The 20916-nt window shown below is 39.5% G+C and overlaps 1 pseudogene; it reads right to left on the bottom strand.

Annotated features, from left to right (window-relative positions):
• Positions 1 to 18085: 18085 nt before the first annotated feature.
• Positions 18086 to 19336, bottom strand: LOC126069208 (histone-binding protein RBBP4-like; annotated as a pseudogene).
• Positions 19337 to 20916: the final 1580 nt, after the last annotated feature.

Below are 20916 nucleotides of genomic sequence, written 5' to 3'. Positions count from 1 at the left end.
TTGTTAAATGAGAAACAGTCCTTTTGATAATGTTTGTGCAGTATGCAGTGCTTATTCAATATAGAAAATGGTGGAAAGTCAGTGTTGTGGATTGAATTCTGTCCCCCAAAAATGTGTGTATTAATTGGAGTGGACCATGATTCCCAGTACTGTGATATTTTCCTATATGTTGTAAATCCTGCCTCTATGATGTTAATGACGGAGGATGGGCGGCAGTTATGTTAGTGAGGCAGGACTTAGTCTACAAGATTGAATTGTGTCTTGAGGAAATCTCTTGAGATATATAAGAGAGTAGTGAGCAGAGAGATTGGGGGCCCTCATACCACAAAGAAATCAGTGCTGGGAGAAGAGTGGGTCCTTTAGACCCGCGGTTCCTGTGCCTGAGAAGCTCCTCGACCAGGGGAAGGTGGAGCACAAGGACCCTTCTCTAGAGACAACAGAGAGAGAAAGCCTTTCCCTGGAGCTGATGCCCTGAATTTGGACTTCTATCCTACTAGACTGTGAGAAAAGAAATTTCTTTTGCTTAAAGCCATGCACTGGTGATATTTCAGTTATGGCAGCACTTGATAACTAAGACAGTGAGATAAAAGCTACATTATATTAACAAATTGGGGAGCCCTGGTGGTGCAGTGCTTAAGAGCTTTACTGCAAACCAAAGGTCAGCAGTTCAAATCCACCAGCCACTCCTTAGAAACCCTAAGGGGCAGATCTACTCTGTCCTTTCGTGTCGCTATAGGTTGCAATTCATTTGACGGCAATGGGTACAGTAGGGTACTACTCCATAATGCCTCTCAGGGGTAAAAAGAAGGACTCTGTAGCCACAGTATGAAAAGGAGATGAAAAGAAGGAGGTGAAAGTTAGAATCAAGCACAATTTGGGGCCTGTCTGTGAGCTTCATTTACCTAGGCTCCTGCTGCCCCCAGGTTTCCTTGAGAGATGGCTCTGCCCATCTACTCCAGGTCTTTGCCACCTTACACTGCCCTTCTGCTTGGTCTTCCCCAGTGCGCCCTCCTTTCCACACTGGAGCCTGACCTGCTACTGTGGAGGCTGCACCTGCTCCCGGTGGTATTGTCAGCCCAGAACCAGAATCCCCTGCCCCCACCCCCACCCATAATTTACACCATTCCAACTCTCTGCTCATGTTTCCTGGCTGCCCCTCACCTTGGAGCTCCTCTTATCCTAAGAATTAAAGAAAAATTTCAGGAAAGGAAAAAGCCACCATTACACAAGTTCCAATCAGTACAATCAGCTCGTCCCTGACAGCCTCACTCCAATACTGTGCCTCTGAAAGTTAGCAATATCAATAACAGCCTTGGACTTCTGAAAGTCAGCCAGTCAGTGACCAGTACACCACCCCAGGCCTGAAAGAGCCAATCACTGACAGCCTCTCGCTTCCAGACAGCAGCCCATCAGCATGCACCTCAGTCTGGTGGATGTGCTTCTGAGAGTTAGGCAGTCCCTACCATCCTTACTCTAGTGACCACAGGAAAAGAGGTAAACTGAGTCCCTAAATGCTCCTCCTTCTGAACATCAGCCAACCCCTGAGTCCCCAGGCTAACCAAAACCTTATATGATCAGATCTGGCTTTGTTAGAGAAAACTGCATCTTACAGATACCACTCTCCTTGAGGAAAATGAGAATTTAACCTTTTTTTGCTTTGTTGCATTAGATTTTGGGTTCAATTTATTGTTACTGTGAAAGTTCACAATCCTATCACCCGTTGAAGCAGAGAGACAGGGGAGTTCATACCACCAAGAAAGCAGTGCCGGGAACAGAGTGAGTCCTTTGGACTTGGGGTCTTAGTGCCTGAGAAGCTCCTCGACCAGGGGAAGGTTGAGGATAAGGTCCTTCCTCCAGAGCCAATTGAGAGAGCAAGGCTTCCTGTGGAGCTGACACCCTGAATTTGGACTTTTAGCCTACTTTACTGTGAGAGAATAAACTCTGTGTTAAAGCCATCCACTTGTGGTATTTCTGTTATAGCAGCTGTAGATAACTAAGACAGTCAGATATAAGCTACTTTATACTAACAATTTAGGGAACCCTGGTGGCGCAGTGCTGAAGAGCTTTGCTGCAAACTGAAATGTAAGCAGTTCAAATCCATGAGCCGCTTCTTGGAAACCGTATGGGGCAGTTCTCTCCTGTCCTGTAGAGTAGCTATGAGTAGAATCAACTCGGGTGTTTTTTTTTCTCTATCCTAACACCTGAGCATGAGAGATGCATGATTTTGTCAACTAGTACTAAAGCAGGTGATAGAGTAACACATTTTTTAAGAGACATTTATATGAAGATGATAAAATAAATATAAAAAAATAAGTGTAGCAGAAGTTTAATGGCCTTTCACACTGTCATCAGTCTTCCAACTCGATGGACTGTTTGGACATACTGCTTCCAGAAGTATTTATTGTTTCCAAAATTGGAAGCAAATTTTCAAGTGTCAGAGTCAAATCTATTTCATTAATAAGAAATTTTTGCTCCATTTATTATACAGATTATCAAAGATCTAAATGTGTCACCTTTTTGGACAGCATAGCTACAGATTAAAGACAATGCATGAAACATTTTTCCTTTGCTTGGGCAATAGTTTGCTTGTGGAAAAGGCTTTCTTAGAAGGCTATTGTGAATAAAATGAATTCCAGGTGTGACTTCAGAAACAATAGCAAATTTTTACAGAGACTTTTTTTAAATTTAGTAGCTAATGAATTAAAGCAGCTAAATTTGAAGCAAAGAACGCATAATTCTATGGAAGATGTTGGCTGTACTGCCTCTATTCTGCTTACACAAACAAACAAAAAAAACAAACCCAGTGCCGTCGAGTTGATTCCGACTCATAGCGACCCTATAGGACAGAGCAGAACTGCCCCGTAGAGCTTCCAAGGAGCACCTGGCAGATCTGAACTGCCGACCCTTTGGTTAGCAGCCATAGCACTTATCCACTACACCACCAGGGTTTCGGTATTCTGCTTAGTGCTCCTTAAAGAGCATCTGATATTCTTCCTATTGACATTGAAGTAATTGTCATAAGACTTTTCTCTCACTTCAGCATTTATATTCTTTGAACTGATCAATTAAAAAATCTTTGTAATTTTAGTACCATTCAGTTTTCTTCAATTCTCATTAAAAATCCAAGTGTAGCTGAGAGAATCTTCAGTTTATTTGAAGCTTTGAAATCATATTTTCACTCCAAAGAAAAGCCCCAAAATATTCTCGTTGACTTTTTAAAGAAGCCGTTGAGCAAAATCTACTTCTTTCTTGTTCATAGTTTTCAATGTCTCTTTAGCAATAGGATTATGTTAATTGAAAGAAGAGCAAAGCGTTATGAAGTACTCCATTGATTAAATAACTCGTTGAACGTGTTAAAGAAAGAATTGATGAATAATTTATTCCTTTAAGTGTCAAAGCTGTTCTTCAAAGGGACAACATTATTTATGAACAGGGAAAGAAATTCTGACTTGAAGTGGATAATTAGCATGGCACTTGCAAAGACTATCATTTGAAATGGATTTCATTGCTTCAAGAATTTGATTCTTTTACACGGATGATATTCAGTATTCTCCCAGCATGGGTACAAGAAGAGGCTAAAAATTTATGACAATGTTCTTTTTTGTCGGTGGACATGATTTAAAAAAAGAAAAAGGGTCAAGGGATGCAACACAATCCTGAAGAATGGAAAAACAAGTTATGTCATGAAAGATGGTATTATGTGCTTCAACAAAGCAAATTTAAAGAGCAGTTCTCAGAGTTTGTAAGTTTATGGCAGTACATGTCCTCACCTCCACAATAAAGCAAATATTATACACAAAATATATTGGAATTGTACATGATGAGATAAAATTTTATAATTCACAAATAATATGATTGTGTATATTGTAGTTGTTGTTAGGTGCCGTCGAGTCAGTGCCGGCTCATAGCGACCCTATGCACAACAGAACGAAACACTGCCCTGTCCTGTGCCATCCTTACAATCGTTGTTATGCTTGGGCTCACTATTGCAGCCACTGGGTCAATCCACCTCGTTGAGGGTCTTCCCCTTTTCCGCTGACCCTGTACTCTGCCACGCATGATGTCCTTCTCCAGGGACTGATCCCTCCTGACAACATGTCCAAAGTATGTAAGACCCAGTCTCGCCAACCTTGATTCTAACGAGCATTCTTCCAAGACAGATTTGCTCGTTCTTTTGGCAGCCCGTGGTATATTCAATATTCTTCGCCAACACCACAATTCAAAGGCGTCAACTCTTCTTCAGTCTTCCTTATTCATTGTCCAGCTTTCACATGCATATGATGTGGTTGAAAATACCATGGCTTGGGTCAGGTGCACCTTAGTCTTCACAGTGACATCTTTGCTCTTCAACACTTTGAAGAGGTCCTTTGCAGTAGACTTGCCCAATGCAATGCGTCTTTTGATTTCTTGACTGCTGCTTCCATGGCTGTTGATTGTGGATCCAAGTAAAATAAAATCCTCCACAACTTCAATCTTTTCTCCGTTTATCATGATATTGCTCATTGGTCCAGTTGTGAGGATTTTTTTTTTTTTTGTAGAGGTGCAATCCATACTGAAGGCTGTGGTCTTTGATCTCCATTAGTAAGTGCTTCAAGTCCTCTTCACTTTCAGCAAGCAAGGCTGTGTCATCTGCATAACGCAGGTTGTTAATGAGTCTTCCTCCAATCCTGATACCCCGTTCTTCTTCATATAGTCCAGCTTCTCGGATTATTTGTTCAGCATACAGATTAAATAGGTATGGTGAAAGAATACAACCCTGACACACACCTTTCCTGACTTTAAACCAATCAGTATCCCCTTGTTCTGTCTGAACAACTGCCTCTTGATCTATGTCAAGGTTCCTCATGAGCACAATTAAGTGTTCGGGAATTCCCATTCTTCGCAGTGTTATCCATAGTTTGTTATGATCCACATAGTCGAATGCCTTTGCATAGTCAATAAGACACAGGTAAACGTCCTTCTGGTATTCTCTGCTTTCAGCCAGCATCCGTCTGACATCAGCAATGATATCCCTGGTTCCACGTCCTCTTCTGAAACCTGCCTGAATTTCTGGCAGTTCCCTGTCGATATACTGCTGCAGCCGTTTTTGAATACTCTTCAGCAAAATTTTGCTTGCGTGTGATATTAATTTCTACATTCAGTTGGATCACCTTTCTTGGGAATAGGCATAAATATGGATCTCTTCCAGTCAGTTGGCTAGGAAGCTGTCTTCCATATTTCTTGGCATAGACAAGTGAGCATCTCCAGCGCTGCAACTGTTTGTTGAAACTTCTCAATTGATATTCCATCAATTCCTGGAGCCTTGTTTTTCATCAATGCCTTCAGAGCAGCTTGGACTTCTTCCTTCAGTACCATCGGTTCCTGATCACATGCCACCTCTTGAAATGGTTGAATACTGACTAATTCTTTTTGGTATAATGACTGTGTGCATTCCTTCCATTTTCTTTTGATGCTTCCTGCATCGTTTAATATTTTCCCCATGGAATCCTTCAGTATTGCTACTGGAGGCTTGAATTTTTTCTTCAGTTCTCTCAGCTTGAGAAATGTCAAGCATGTTCTTCCCTTTTGGTTTTCCATCTCCAGCTCTTTGCACATTTCATTATAATACTTTGTCTTCTTGAGAGGCCCTTTGAATTCTTCTGTTCAGTTCTTTTACTTCATCAATTCTTCCTTTTGCTTTAGCTGCTTGATGCTCAAGAGCAAGTTTCAGAGTCTCCTCTGACAACCATCTTGGTCTTTTCTTTCTTTCCTGTCTTTTCAGTGACCTCTTGCTTTCTTCATGGATGATGTCCTTGATGTCACTGCACAACTCATCTGGTCTTCGGTCACTAGTGTTCAGTGCATCAAATCTGTTCTTGAGATATTTTCTAAAGTCAGGTGGGATATACTCATGGTCATATTTTGGCTCTCGTGGGCTTGCTCTGATTTTCTTCAGTTTCAGCTTGAACTTGCATAGGAGCAATTGATGGTCTATTCCACAGTCGGCCCCTGGCCTTGTTCTGACTGATGATATTGAGCTTTTCCATCGTCTCTTTCCACAGATGTAGTCAATTTGATTTCTGTGTGTTCCATCTGGCGAGGTCCATGCGTATAGTCGCTGTTTATGTTGGTGAAAGAAGGTATTTGCAATGAGGAAGTCGTTGGTCTTGCAAAATTCTATCATTCGATCTCCAGCATTGTTTCTATCACCAAGGCCATATTTTCCAACTACTGATCCTTCTTCTTTGTTTCCAACTTTTGCATTTCAATCGCCAGTAATTATCAATGCATCTTGATTGCATGTTCAATCAATTTCAGACTGCAGCAGCTGATAAAAATCTTCTATGTCTTCATCTTTGGCCCTAGTGGTTGGTGCGTAAATTTGAATAATAGTCTTATTAACTGGTCTTCCTTGTAGGCGTATGGATATTATCCTATCACTGACAGCATTGTACTTCAGGATAGATCTTGAAATGTTCTTTTTGACGATGAATGCAACACCATTTCTCTCTCTATATATACATATGCTGGGAATTGTGTATATAGATAACCCAAAACAATCTGAAGAAAAATATGAGAAATAACAAAAAAAATTCTGAATATTAATCCCTTATAACTAAATTGTATTTCTATATATCAGGAACAAAAAGTATAAATATAAAATTAAGAAATAATTTGGAGTCCTGGTGGCACAGTGGTTAAGAAGAGCTCCATTGCCAACCAAAATGTCAGTGGCAGTTGAACCCACTAGCCGCTCCTTGAAAACACTATGGGGCAGTTCTACTCTGTCCTATAGGTTCACTATGAGTTGGAATCTACTCAAAGGCAACGGTTTTTTTTTATCTGCAATAGGATTAGAAATGTCAAATACTTGAACTAAATCTAACGGAACATGTATAAGACCTTTACAGAGAAATTTTGTAGCCTTAATGAGGGAAATTCTAGAAGCCCCCCCCCCAAGAAAACCCACTGCCATCAAGTTGATTTCGACTCATAGAGACCCTATAGGACAGAGTAGAGCTGCCCCATGGAGTTTCCAAGGAGCTCCTGGCAGATTTGAACTGCAGACCTCTGGGTTAGCAGCTGTAGCACTTAACCACTATGCCACCAGGGTTTCCCTAGAAGACCTATAGAAATTAGAGGAAATCCTGGTGGTGTAGTGGTTAAGAGCTACGGCTGCTAACCAAAAGGTCAGCAATTCGAATCCACCAAGCGCTCCTTGGAAACTCTATCTGGCAGTTCTACTCTGTCTTATAGGGTTGCTATGAGTCAGAATCAACTCAATGGCACCGTTTTTTTTTTTAAATACAAATTAGATATACATTTTCATGAACTGAAAACCACAATAACAACCTTGCTATACTGTCTCCATTGTGTATTTATTATATAATTTAATTCTCACAACATCATATGAGGTAGGTGTTATTGCCTCCAGTGTAAAGATAAACTGTGGATCAATCAGTTTAAGTAACTTGTCAAAGGAACTTGTCCAAGCAGTAAATGGCAAGACCAGAATTTGAATATATATTTCTCTCTGTAAAGTTTTGGTTTTTTTTTTTTTAACAATACTAGTGTAGTAGACACTCTTATACTGTTCACTGCTTCCCTCAAATACTGCTTACCAGCTTTGTGTACGTCTATGGTTTCTTCATGCTTTGCTGCTGAAGTCTTACACATTTACCCTTGAGAGGATTGTCACTGGGCACTAGAGTCTCTTTGCCTAAATACAGAGCCCAAAACGTCTAGGCATTTCACATCCCTCCAGTCTCCATCCAAATCCCCAGGTAATTCATGGCCTCCTTGCCAGTCCAGAGAGCTGGAAATGCCTAGGAATGGTACATTGCTGTATCAAATCCCAGAATAGTCCATAGCCAAGACTGAATGGTTTGTGTTTACAGAATTCCAGCTCCTTTGCCATCAGGACAAATAATCTCTGAGGTGAACTTCATCCTCCAGAGCTCTCTGTAGGATCAGGCTGAGTCTGAAACCTCACCTGAAATTATACCCTTGCTTAGCTTCTCTTTTTTTGCCCAGCCACCATCATACCCTTAATAGTTTCTCCTGGAATAAAATTCTTAATATTTATTCAAATTCTTGGCTCATGTAGGAAAACATCACCTAAGAAACTTACAGTATGAAATATATTTACTTCAAATCCACAATCTAGATATTAATCTCAAAATCATGTCAATATGCTTTAGAAAATATATTATGAATATGGAATTAGAATTATTTAAGGTGATTTTTCAGTTAGAAGAATTTCTATGTAATTCTCTTAGTGATCTTTGTCAAGTAATTTCATATACACGAATTTCAGTTTTCTCCTTTGATAAATGAATGTATTGGATCAGATATTCTGTAAGGGAATTGATCTCAACTGTGGATGGTTTTCACCCCTAGAAGACATCTGGAGACATTCCTGGTTGCCACAACTGAGGAGGGGTGCTACTTAGTGATTTTACTGGTAAATGCCAAGGATGCTTCTAAACATTCTGCAGAGACCAGGACAGCCCCCACAACAAAGAATTATTTAGTCCAAAACATCAGTAGTGCTGAGGTTGAAGAAACCTTGCTCTAAGGTCCCATCTGCCTCTAAAATGCAGTGAACTATTAACTCTATTTAGTCTACAATTCTGTCCGTTCTCTATTTTGATGGAATCTATACATTTTAGAAACCAGTCAACTCAGGCAGATAATTTCGTGCTATTCAGTCACTAATCTGTTTATAAGCAGTTGATAGTTAAGGTAGACTACCTCTGCCTGCATATACAGCCTGTGTAATCTAACATTCAATGATCTCCTTGCTGCTGTAGAAAATACTTTATTTTGTAAATGTAGAGCAGAAGATAGATCTCCTTGCTGCTCTGGAAAATATATATTTTTTTAATGTAGAGCAGAAGATAGAAATTCAGCTAGTGAAAGTAAACACGATGTTAATTTCTTTAACATAAGGTGGCATGGGCAAATTAAATAGCCTATAAGGAATCTCTTTCTATAAAACTCTTATCATATACAAATAGAGAAACACATGGACGGACAAACTATTTTGTGTTAATAATAAAGCACATGAGAGTGGATAAAGGAAATAACAGCTGGGTTCCAAAGAAGCTGATTTTCCAGGCTGGCATTACTCTTGTTTCCAGGCTCAGAAAAGGAATGTAAACAAAACAAAATAAACTTTAATGGCTATAAAATGATCCCATGGCAAGATGGATTAGGTTAAGAATCTGCTTCACCCAAATACAGCACAGCACTGTTTTAAACTCTCAGGGAGCGAATGGAAAACCCCTCACTGATCCTTGTGTTCAATATTGGTGCATTTTGGCTTCTGGGAATCTAGACTAGATTATGTGTCCCCTTCACAATCTTCTACTTGGTGTTTCATCACATATTTCTTTATGATCAGAAGGATTTTGTGAATTACACCTAGAAAATCAAGAACTGGAAATGCAAAAATAAGTTTATATGAGACACCAAAGTATAGTTTAGCAGTATTCAACCTTTTTGTTTGTTTCTCATGTTTCCCATCACCCATGGAAAGAATGGCCTACTAATTCTCATGACCAATACCTAGCAAATTGATTATATATCCCAGCACCCTTGCTACCCAAGATATTTTTGAATAAAAATTCTTGTGTCTTAATAAAGAGTTGACTTTTTTTTCTTTAAGATAAAAAAGATATGTGTATAGGGTGTATCAGAGTCCTTGGGTGGCAGAAACGGTTAAGTGATCCACTACTAACTGAAAGGTTGATGGTTTGAACCCACCCAGAGGCACCTCAAAAGAAAGGCCTGACTGACGATATGTTTCTGAAAGGTCACAGCCTTGGAAACCCTATGGGATACAGTTCTACTCTACACACATGGGGTCGCCATGAGTGGAACTGACTCAAAGGAAACTGATTTTTTTAATAGGGTGTACATAAAGTCTAGAAATATAGACAAGTATATAGAATATCATCAAGGATATCTTCAATCTGTAAAACAATAAAATAATGTTATCTGTGTTTCCAGACTTTTTGGACACCAAATAGGCTAATATGGAACACTCTCTAAGATTCATTACTAATTGGGGGAAAAAATCAAAGAGCAAAACGATATGGACTTCACTGTAACGCTTACAAAAAAATCAAATGGACATTTATATCCACATAGAATAAACTCATGATAAGGTTATATGGTGGTTTGGAAGGGACTGAAGAGAAGTCAAGAGTGAATTTTATGATAATTCTACATTTGAAGTTTTTACAGTGAGAACAGCACCACTTCAGTACCACATATAGTGCCACTTCAGTATTTTAACTCTGATCAGTAACAAACCACTTGCAAAACACTTCCCTCCTCACCCTGATGCCCCAGTTGTTGTCAATACATGGCTAGGAACATCTGGTGCCATGTAAAAGTCCTGAACTAACTGTCAGACATCTGGGTTCTAATCCTCCCTCTGGCACAAACTGCCTGAGTGATCCTGGGGAAATTACCACCATCATGCGCTCCCAGTTCCCTATCCATAAAACTATAGTTTCTAATGTCTTATTCTGGAGTCCTGGGGGCACAGTGGTTAAAAGCTCGGCTGTTAACCAAAAGGTTAGCAGTTTGAAGCCATCAGCCACTCTTTAGAAACCCTATGAGGCAGTTCTACTCTGTCTTATAGGGTCACTATGAGTCAAAATCGACTGAACGGCAATGGGTTTTTTTTGTTTGTTTTTGGAATGTCTTATTCTAATTTACTATTTCAATTATTAATCAAGTGATCAGAAGCTAGGTAAGAGGCATGAATCAACCAGTGGGTCTACGCTGGCTCTTAGAACTCTTCACTTCATGGTTGTGCCACAATATCATTTTGAGAAAGTGAAAATCAGCAGTACTGGTAAGCGTTTCAAATGGGACATGATAAGGTCACCTAAACAGTGTTTCTACACAAGGCCACACCGTAGCTGAAAATATGACTAATGGCCCCTTCTTCTGAGTGATCATTGGTTTTGCATCAGTGATGTCCCTAGTTCAGCTTTGTTCCTTCCACCTCCTGAACAAAGATTACTGAAAATCCAATTGCTGAGCTGTCCCTTCCTCACAGGATACTGTCCAAGCTGGGCCTCACTTCTACAATCCACCCTTAGGAATATCTAGCACAAGCCCAAACCTGTAAGTAAAAAAAGTAGTCCCTCTCAAATGCCCGTTACTGACATGCTTCCAAGGGCCCATGTGGGGTGTGTCCTCATTTGCTGCAGCCTATTTATAAATAAAAAAAAAAATTTTTTTATCTAAATAACTTTGACGACAGGAGTATTCCTGGTTGTCTTTCACTTGTGGGCTTTGACATTTCTTTTTGACTGTCAAAACTACTCACGTAACATAAACTATCTTCTGTCAAAAGGTACTTTTTTTAGTCAAGAGAGCACCTTCACTTTGAAATGCTGTTGTAATAAAACACACAAACAAACAGCAGAGAGGAATTAATTCATATTCTTTACCATGTTGTGGTTGTTAGCTGTAGATTCCAGTTCATGGCGACCCCATGTGCACAGAGTAGAACTGCTCCATAGGGTTGGCAAGGCTGTGACCTTTCAGAAACAGATCACCAGGCCTGTCCTCTGAGGTGCCTCTGTGTGGTTTCAAACCACTAATCTTTTGACTAGTAGTCAAGCTCTTAACCATTTACACCACTCAGGGACTCCTTCCTTGACTATAGGCTTTTTTGTGTTCTCAAATTCTCTTCCGGTCCTCCACATCTAAATTGCCTCATTAATTATTTAACCATTTCTTTCACAGATAACTTAAACATCCAGAAACTGTATGACGTTATATTTGGAAATGTTATGTATATCCTTATATCCTTCAAGAGATTTGTATTAGTCATATATTGCTGTGTAACAAACTACCCCAAAATTTAGTGTCTTCAAGCAACAAGCGTTTATTATCTCACAGTATCTGCGGGTCAGGAATTCCAGAGCAGCTTTGCTGGGTAGTTCTGGCTGACTGGGGATCTCTTGTGTGGTTGCATAAAATCTTTCCATTTAAATATGGTTTAATGTTAATTTCTTAGAAACCTATTTTTCTATCGACAGATGTGCCCCTGCATAATTATAATCCAATCACAGACATTTTAGTAGGTATTTTCCATACACACAGTATCATATTTAAGTCTCACAGTAACCCTGTGAATCCACTTTTCCAATGAAGAAATCTATAGGCTTAGAGAGACTAATTGACTTGCCCTGCATCACATACCTATGGGGAGGCAGAATCGGGATATAAACGCAAATCTAACATCCAAACCGGTGTTTTCTGCACATGGTCATAGCTTCCAGAGGCAATAAAATAATTGTAAAAAATGAAGAATGAGAAATAGAAATGTTCATTAATTGGGTCCTTATTGGATAGCATGAATGTTTACAGACATTCTCTCACTTAATCAAACCCACTCTCTTATTTAATCAAGTCTGTTTATAATGGCTAGCCCAGCAATCTCTCTATATTGGTAAGAATTTTATTCAGAAGACTTTTCAAAGAAATTGTAAACACATGCCACTGGGAATGCTGGAATCCTCTCTTCCATGTGTGAGTATTGAGGTCCAATGGTGAAGCCATTATATTTTGTCTTAATATATTTTAAGTCACTTTCCTATGCCCTTTTCTTCCTGAATACTTATCTATTTCATTTCTGTGGGGCAGAGAAAGATCAAATATCTGTGATTTATACTTTTGGGTAAAATTCCTACAGTGAGAAGGAAGGAGTTTCAGTCAGTTTTTAAAATTTCTTCTCAACTTTACCATTTCGAAGTATTTATTTCTAGCTGTGACTATTTAGAGAAGGGTAAGAAGGAAAGGATTCAGAGAAAAGTACATCAAGCAGGAACTAAAACTTTAAATATTTAATGTGAGAAAGAGAAAAGATTAAATTGCACTTGAATTCAGGCAGTGCTTTCGACACAGAAAGGTATAGATACTGAAGAAGGAAGAAACACTGAAAAGATAGTTTGTGTAAAACTGTAACTAAGCAAGGTTACTTAAATGACTCAGGAAGTATCAAAAGAAGATGGAAGGAATACAAAGAGTCACTGTACCAAAAAGAATTGGTTTACACACAACCATGTCAGGAGGTAGCATATGATCAAGAACCAATGGTACTGAAGGAAGAAGTACAAGCTGCACTGAAGGCATTGGCAAAAACAAGGCTCCAGGAATTAACAAAATACCAATTTGATCTTTCAACAAAATGATGCAGTGCTAGAGATGCTCACTCATCTATGGCAAGAAATTTGGAGAACAGCTGTCTGGCTGACTGGAAGAGATCCACATTTGTGCCCGTTCCAAAGAAAGGTGATCCAACAGAATGGGAAAATTATCGAACAATATCATTAATATCACATGCAAGTAAAATTTTGCTGAAGATCATTCAAAAGCAGTTGCAGCAGTACATCAACATAGAACTGCCAGAAATTCAAGCAAGAATCAGAAGAGGGTGTGGAATGAAGGATAACATTGCTGATGTCAGGTGGATCACGGCTAAAAGCAAAGAATACCAGAAAGATGTCTACTTGTGTTTTATTAACTATGCAAAGGCATTCAGCTGTGTGGATCACAACAAATTATGGATAACATTGTGAAGAATGGGAATCCCAGAACACATTGTGCTCATGCGGAACCTGTACATAGACCAAGAGGAAGTCGTTTGAACAGAACAAGGGAATACTGCATGGTTTAAAGTTAGAAAAGGTGTGCGTCAGAGTTGTATCCTTTCTCCACACATATACAATCCGTATGCCGAGCAAATAATCCGAGAAGTTGGACTATATGAAGAAGAATAGGGCATCAGGATAGCAGGAAGGCTCATTAAAAACCTGCAACAGGCAGATGATACAACTTTGCTTGCTGAAAGTGAAGAAGGCTTGAAGCACTTACTGATGAAGATCAAAGACCACAGCCTTCAGTATGGATCTCCCGGGCATCAAAGCCTTCTCACTCTTCACATGTATTTCACCAGGAAGAGCCCCAACCCCATGGTCAGGCCCACCAAGGGCAAAACTTCAAAATCCACTGTGCCATATAATATAACCTAGGCACAGAAATTATTTATCCCATCATACTAGAAAGTCTTTTGCATACTCAAGGATGGTCCCTAATGGGCGTGGGCCATTAAGGTCCATCTTATCAGTCTGTCTACCACAGCACCTTCCAATAGGCAGCATGAAGGTGCTTTCTGTGGTGATGGCATTGTGCATCCTGATTGTGATGGTGTTTAAACATGTCTATAAATGTGTTAAATCTCATATAACTGCAAACCAAAAAAGTCAAATTACTGTATAATTTTGAAAATAAAAATTTAAAAATCACTTAACTCTAAGATTATCTCATAAATTTCATGAAGCTCCAAAATAAGAATTTTATAACTTCTGCAACTTATTATTGATAAGAAAAAGCAAAACTTCATAGCCATAGTCTTGAAACTTGGATTATTTTGATTCAGAAAATATTCAGTGATATACAGCCATGAAATTAATACTTTAAAGGTCTTTTTTTCCCCCCCTTACAATAAAATACTGAAATTTCAAATGAACCCTCAGGAAATAGCTGCCATTATTAAAAAAAAAAAATTTTGTGGCCAATTTTATCACTAATGAAAAGGGTCCTGATTTTAAGGAAATGTAACAAGCCATACCTGGAACTTACCGTTGCCATGTGTTAATTCAACTAAGCATCGATACTGCTGTCACATTTCTGTTTCACCATCACGTCTTTATTTCACACAGACACGTGCTTTATTTTAAAACTGTTGTTAGTTGATGTCGAGTCAATTCCTTCTCATGGCATAGCATGTTAATAAGTGAAGGCTTTAAAATCAGGAAAGTCGTCACAAACCATTGCTCTAGCTGATGTGCTAATAGGGAAATTAGCTTGGCCAGCAACATTAAAGAACCACAATGCATTTTGAGCGATCTAAGAGTGAGCTGGTCTCCATTCCACTTGTATTTATCCTTATTGCCCTGGGACCTCTGGCCGGGAACCAGTCTGCTGCTATTATTGTTACTGCAAGGATCCCCGTCTATCTCTGTAATGAGGAGCAGAGGACTGGTGGAGCCTGTAGGGCATGTACAGCATGTGGAGCAAGAACAGCGTTGCTCTGTGAGGGGAAAACCTGCTAGTCCATAATATGACCAAGCTAGTTTTGGTAAACGGACTCCTTTGGACTGCCAGAAGAACAAACAAATCTGGAAGAAGCCAGAATGCTCATTAGAAGCAAGGATGGCAAGACTTCGTCTCATGTATTTTGGACATGTTATCAGGAGGGACCAGTCCCTGGAGAAGGACATCATGCTTGGTAAAGCAGAGGGTCAGTGAAAAAGATGAAGATCCTCAATGAGATGGACTGACACAGTGGCTGCAACAATGGGCTCAAGCATAATAATGATTGTGAGGATGGCGCAGGACCAGGCAGTGTTCCATTCTGTTGTATATAGGGTGCCTATGATCAGAACCAACTCAACGGCACCTAACAACAACAACAATTCCTTTGGAAAGAAGGAAGCCCCAAACTAATGACTAATTTGTCACTTAGAAGATTTCCCAAGAGACCAAGGCACCATCTTCAGTTTATGGCTACCACCTGTTCCAAATGCCCCTGGACAGCTGCTAGGTCAAGGAGTGCTCATGCCTGGAGGAGCTAGGTCAGAGAGAAGGGATGTGGAGAGAGAGCCAGGTAATGAGGACAGGACCCCAGGGAGTACTGGATAAGGGACTCGGCCATGTCTTTGGGTTACAATGACTCTCTCTTGCTTGGTCCTGAATTATCTATTTTCTCTGTTTATATTGAACAAAATAATGGGGTCCTTGCAAAAAATTCACTTCACTCATTGTCCCATGGTCACAGAAGGGCAGATTTATCCTAATATGAGTCTTCATTCATCTCTGAGGTGGAGCACACCAAGATTTTCACAGAGCAAATGAAGGGAATATATTGAATTCGGAAGAGATGCCTTAATAAATGAGTATGCCGTCTTTTGGAGCACTGCTGAACTGTCGATTGACTATAAATGAACTTCAGTGGAGTATGTAAATAATTCATCAGGCAGGAAATGAGAATCGGCCATTTTACTATTAGAAACATAGTGAGATGACTTTTTTCTTTACAAGAAAGCTTTTCATGACAGATGAGAATCAATCATCTGGTCAGACGCCTTTTCTGCCTTTTGAAACAACACAGTGCTAAAGCATTTTCTTTTTTTCCTCTTTATAAGTATGAATTATTATTACACACATTTTATTTTTGGTGGAGAGAAACCATGACGTTGGCTTCAGAGTGAGAATGACACTTTTCTAGAGGTTTATGAGAAGTATAACGGCTTCCAGTTCCTTCTCTGAGCTTCCATGCAATAATTTAACCCCTACACCCAATACTTTGAGGTTTTAAAACGTAATGAATCTAGGGTAGGACTGTAATTCACTACAGTAGACAGTGGTATTTTGAAAGTATCTGAACTTGAACATCATTAAATTTCTGAATTTTTTCCATAGTCTTCCAACTCATGGGCAAGAGTTTCCTTCAAATGCCCGGAGATGAATTAATACACTACATGCATGCACACACACACATCTGGAGATGCTGTGTTGTACTAAAACTTTTCAAATTTAAATAACGTCTGGAAGGGAAGGTTTAGTTATTTAATAACTGGTTATTGTCCCTTTAGCCTTGAAGGAAAGAAATGAAAAATAGAGATAGAGGAATTAGGAAAAGTTGATTTGAAAAAAAACAAAATTTCACTTTGGCCCGAAGATTCTACCACAAGCATTGCTGATAAAGTCTTGCATGAGTGATTTCTGGGGAGACGGAGCTGGAGAAAGTCCTGAGGTGGCAGGGCTGCCTCCTCCTAGTCCCTGCCACAGTTAACTCTGATGCAGTATGGTTCAAATGAGCTTCCTAGAGTTATCTGCGTTACAACAAAATGTTCACAGTGTATGCCTTTAGAATTGGTGATTTTTATCATCTTCTTTGTGCTGTTCTACACTTTCAACAATATGAAAATAACTCAAATATTACATACTCTTTTTTTTCCCCTGTGGAAAAGCAATTTATTCCATTATATCCACTTACACAGTTAGTCATGGAGAGTAACAGGCCTACTGGTGAAACAGGTCATCCAAAAAGAGGATGGCACCAAACTACCAGTCAAGGACTAGCTTCTAAAAAAAAAAAGCAACTCTTACACAGGATTAATTTAATTTTTTTAATTAACTTTTATTAAGCTTCAAGTGAACGTTTACAAATTCAATCAGTCTGTCACATATAAGTTTACATACATCTTACTCCGTACTCCCACTTGCTCTCCCCCTATTGAGTCAACCCTTTCAGTCAGGATTAATTTAATTTTAAAAACAAATATCAGCTATCGATTCACTCTTCCCAACTTAACTGGACAGTCTACCTGTGGTATAACTGTCAGGTAGAAACATATATCTTTACAACTTGGTGGTCCCAAGTTTAAAAAAAAAATTCGCAGAAAGGATGGAAATAATATGAAATCAGTTTAAGAAATACACTAACAAGTAAAAATATATAGGCAAAGAGGAACTCAGAGAATAAAGTTTTGACTTAACTGGAGAAGCGGAAAAGAGGCTGGTCCACGTAGGAAAATGTGCATCATGGCAAGTCAGGTGTGAAGATTTTAGAGTAGGAACATATATGACTTGAATCTCCACTGTTGCCTCGATACAAATGACATCTGGCTGTATAATACTTCATGGCTCAGATACTTGCCTCACTTGGCTCTATTCCTTACCCACTCTAGCCTTTACTTAAATGAGTCTGAAAAACTTGGGATTACAAGCATAAGAAAAACACACACACACACACATATATTCCCCTTTCTGTGGCTACTTCAGACCTGAGATTCTTCTAGAAATTTCTGAAGAAAATGTAAGTCTGTGGCTTTGCCAAATCAAGTCTTCCCAGTTCACATTTAGAAAACACTCACTGTTTGGGCTAATAGCACTGGTGATGGCACCTATAGAGGGACAGCCAAACATAGTCTTGTCTCAAAACCAGTGCTAAAATCAATCTCGTGGTTGAGAGAAAAAAGGAGTCTAAAAATCACAAGTACAGACATATCTAGGACCCCTGTCCTTCTAAAGCCACACTTCCTTGAGGGTTTTCATCATTATAAATGATCCCCTCTATCTGCCACACTTGCGTGATATTGTCTTCTGATACAGAACAAATCATTCAAAGTTCATTGGGATTCCAGGAGAAATCAGATATCTTGAAAGTGTGACCACCATAAATAAACAATAATTCTGGTGACCCATCTTCTGCATCTTCTGGGGATTGTTCGTCTCCAGACATTCAGCCTATGCTAAGTACCACTGGAAGCCAAAATAGTTTCATTGTGAGGTGAACACTGAACCGGGAATGTTTCATCCTTACATGATTCAAAGGAATACAACTTGAGTTTCAGGTTTCTCAGATCCCACAAAGCAACAGTCTTGTCAGCTGATCCTGTAGCAAGAATAAATTCACTATAAGGATTGAAAGAAAGGCAGTTCACTTCAGCAGTGTGAGCATCAACTGAGTGACTTGTTCTGGGAGTATTTGAATGAGTATCCCAGATCATAAATTTCTGATCATCACCAACTGACCCAAACAGAGACTCATGGAGCAGATGCCAGGAAACATCTTCAACTACTGCTGTATGTCCAGAAAAGATGATCTTTGTTTGCATCTACCACTTTTCCTTCCTTTGTTGCAGCACTGATGTCCCCATAGGCAGGTGGTATGGTCATCCGAAGTACTAAGTAAGTGCCCACTGAGATTTGGGTTTCAACAAAGTCCATGGCCTTCCTTCGGATGTCCATGAAGACACAAGTCTGGGTTGTACTCATCAGTAGGGTCTGGTTTAGAAGGGTGTTTGGTGTAGCCCAAAACAAGAATATCACTGGATAGAGTCTTTGTTGCAATAATGCAAAGGTTCTGGGGCATATAATGGGCCCTGTTTACTTCTCTCCTTCATGACTGATCTTGATTTCTACTTCAATCTTACCACTAACTGAGCCCAAACCTCCAAATTCTCCTTTCTCACTGTCGTAGTGTGACACATCAAACTGAGCATCATCATAAGGGAGCACACTAGCTATCACAAGGTAGTTTTGATTATCTGACATGTGTGTTCCCAGGATGAGTCAATGAATGCTGAAATCTTTCTCTTCTGGTCTGGTTACATCTGAAAGCCACTGTACGGTTAGGCTAGGGCACTCCAGAGCATGAGTCATCACCAAATCATCAAGAAAAGGGGTGTTCTTTACACTCCTCATTGATCACACATTATTCTACAGCATCATCAAAGGCTGCTTCCTTGTCGGCCATGACAGGCAGGCAAGCCTGGAGGGAGCTGGGAGTCAAGCGTTGAAGGAGGGGCAGGGAGGCTGCAGGCCTAAATATTACATACTTTTAAAATGATCATTCTGACTCTTTTACGAGTTATCATAAGAGCCAACTCTCTTTGGGCCCAAGAAGGGGCTCACCTTTAATAAGCTTCTCCGCAGAATTGTTAATACTTTTTTAAAAAATTACTGATGTTTCATGATTATGTATACAAGGCTATCAGGGAACTTATCTAAGTTAGAAAAGTTAGGCAAAAAGAATGAAATATGTGGAGCCCTGGTGGCGCAGTGGTTAAGAGTTTGGCTGCTAACCAAAAAGTTGGCAGTTCAAGTCTACCAGCTGCTCCTTGGAAACCGTATGGGGCAGTGCTAGTCTGTCTTATGGGGTCACTATGAGTTGGAATAGACTTGACAGCAATGGGTTTGCTTTGGTTTGGTTATAACCCCATCATTCTAATATCCAGAGTTAATCACTGCTAATATTTTTTAAATATTTTTATGTATTTTAATCATATAAAAAATAATATAGCAATGCTTTCTTTGTGCCAGACCAATTTTAAGTATTAAATGTATTGACTTAATTACCCTTCACCAAACCCCATATATAAGTATATCATTATCTCCATTTTACATGTGGTAAAACAAAGGCCTTGAATGATTGATTAGGTAACATGGCTAAGGTTACACAGTTAGAGGTACAGCCCGAGTTTGAACCTAGGCTTGGACCTAGGAGCATGTCTCCAGAGCCTGAATGTGTGTATATGTGTGTTGAACATGTGACTCATGAATATAATCAATACACAATTTAAGACCTGCACCCCACAGCTGCTATAAAACCCAGTCAAGAGAGTAAGTAGGGCAATCTTCCCTTGACACTAGATGGACATTTTGACTAACTCTATAATGTATTCTTTCCAATGAAACCTCTCCTTAGGAAGCCGGAGTCCCAACACTTACTCTCTGTTTGAGTCAAGATCTTCTTCTGCCTATACTCCTCTAATCAGCCCTGAATTTTATCAAGCATCAAAATTTTTTTTTACATTTTTAATAGACCTTATTTTTAAGAGCAGTTTTAGGTCTACAGGAAACTTATGAAGAAAGTACAGAGTTCCCATATACCTCCGCTCCCCCGTACACTGTTTCTCCTATTACTAACGTCTTGCATTCCTGTGGTACCTGAGTCACAATTGATGAATAACTATTAATGCATTGCTATCAACTGAAGCCCATAGCTTACATTAGGGTTCACTCTCTGTGTTGTATAGTCCCTATGGGTTTTGACAAATGCATAATGACATGTGTCCACCATTACAGTGTCATACAGCATATTTTCACTGCCCTAAAAACATCCTGTGCTCCACCTAATGGATCCTTCCTCTCCCTTCCTGCCTCCTGCCTGAACCGCTGGCAATCACCGATCTGTTACTGTCTCTGTAGACTTGCCTTTTCCAGAACGTCATAGAGCTGGAATCATACAGTGTGTGGTTTTTTCAGACTGGCGTCTTTCACTTAGTAATATGCATCGAAGAGTCTTCATTTCTTTTTATCGTCGAATGATACTCC

Source organism: Elephas maximus, chromosome X (genome assembly GCF_024166365.1).
Source record: "Elephas maximus indicus isolate mEleMax1 chromosome X, mEleMax1 primary haplotype, whole genome shotgun sequence".
Taxonomy (NCBI): domain Eukaryota; kingdom Metazoa; phylum Chordata; class Mammalia; order Proboscidea; family Elephantidae; genus Elephas; species Elephas maximus.
The sequence above is the reverse complement of the archived record's forward strand: the minus strand, read 5'-3'. Positions and strand labels throughout refer to the sequence as shown.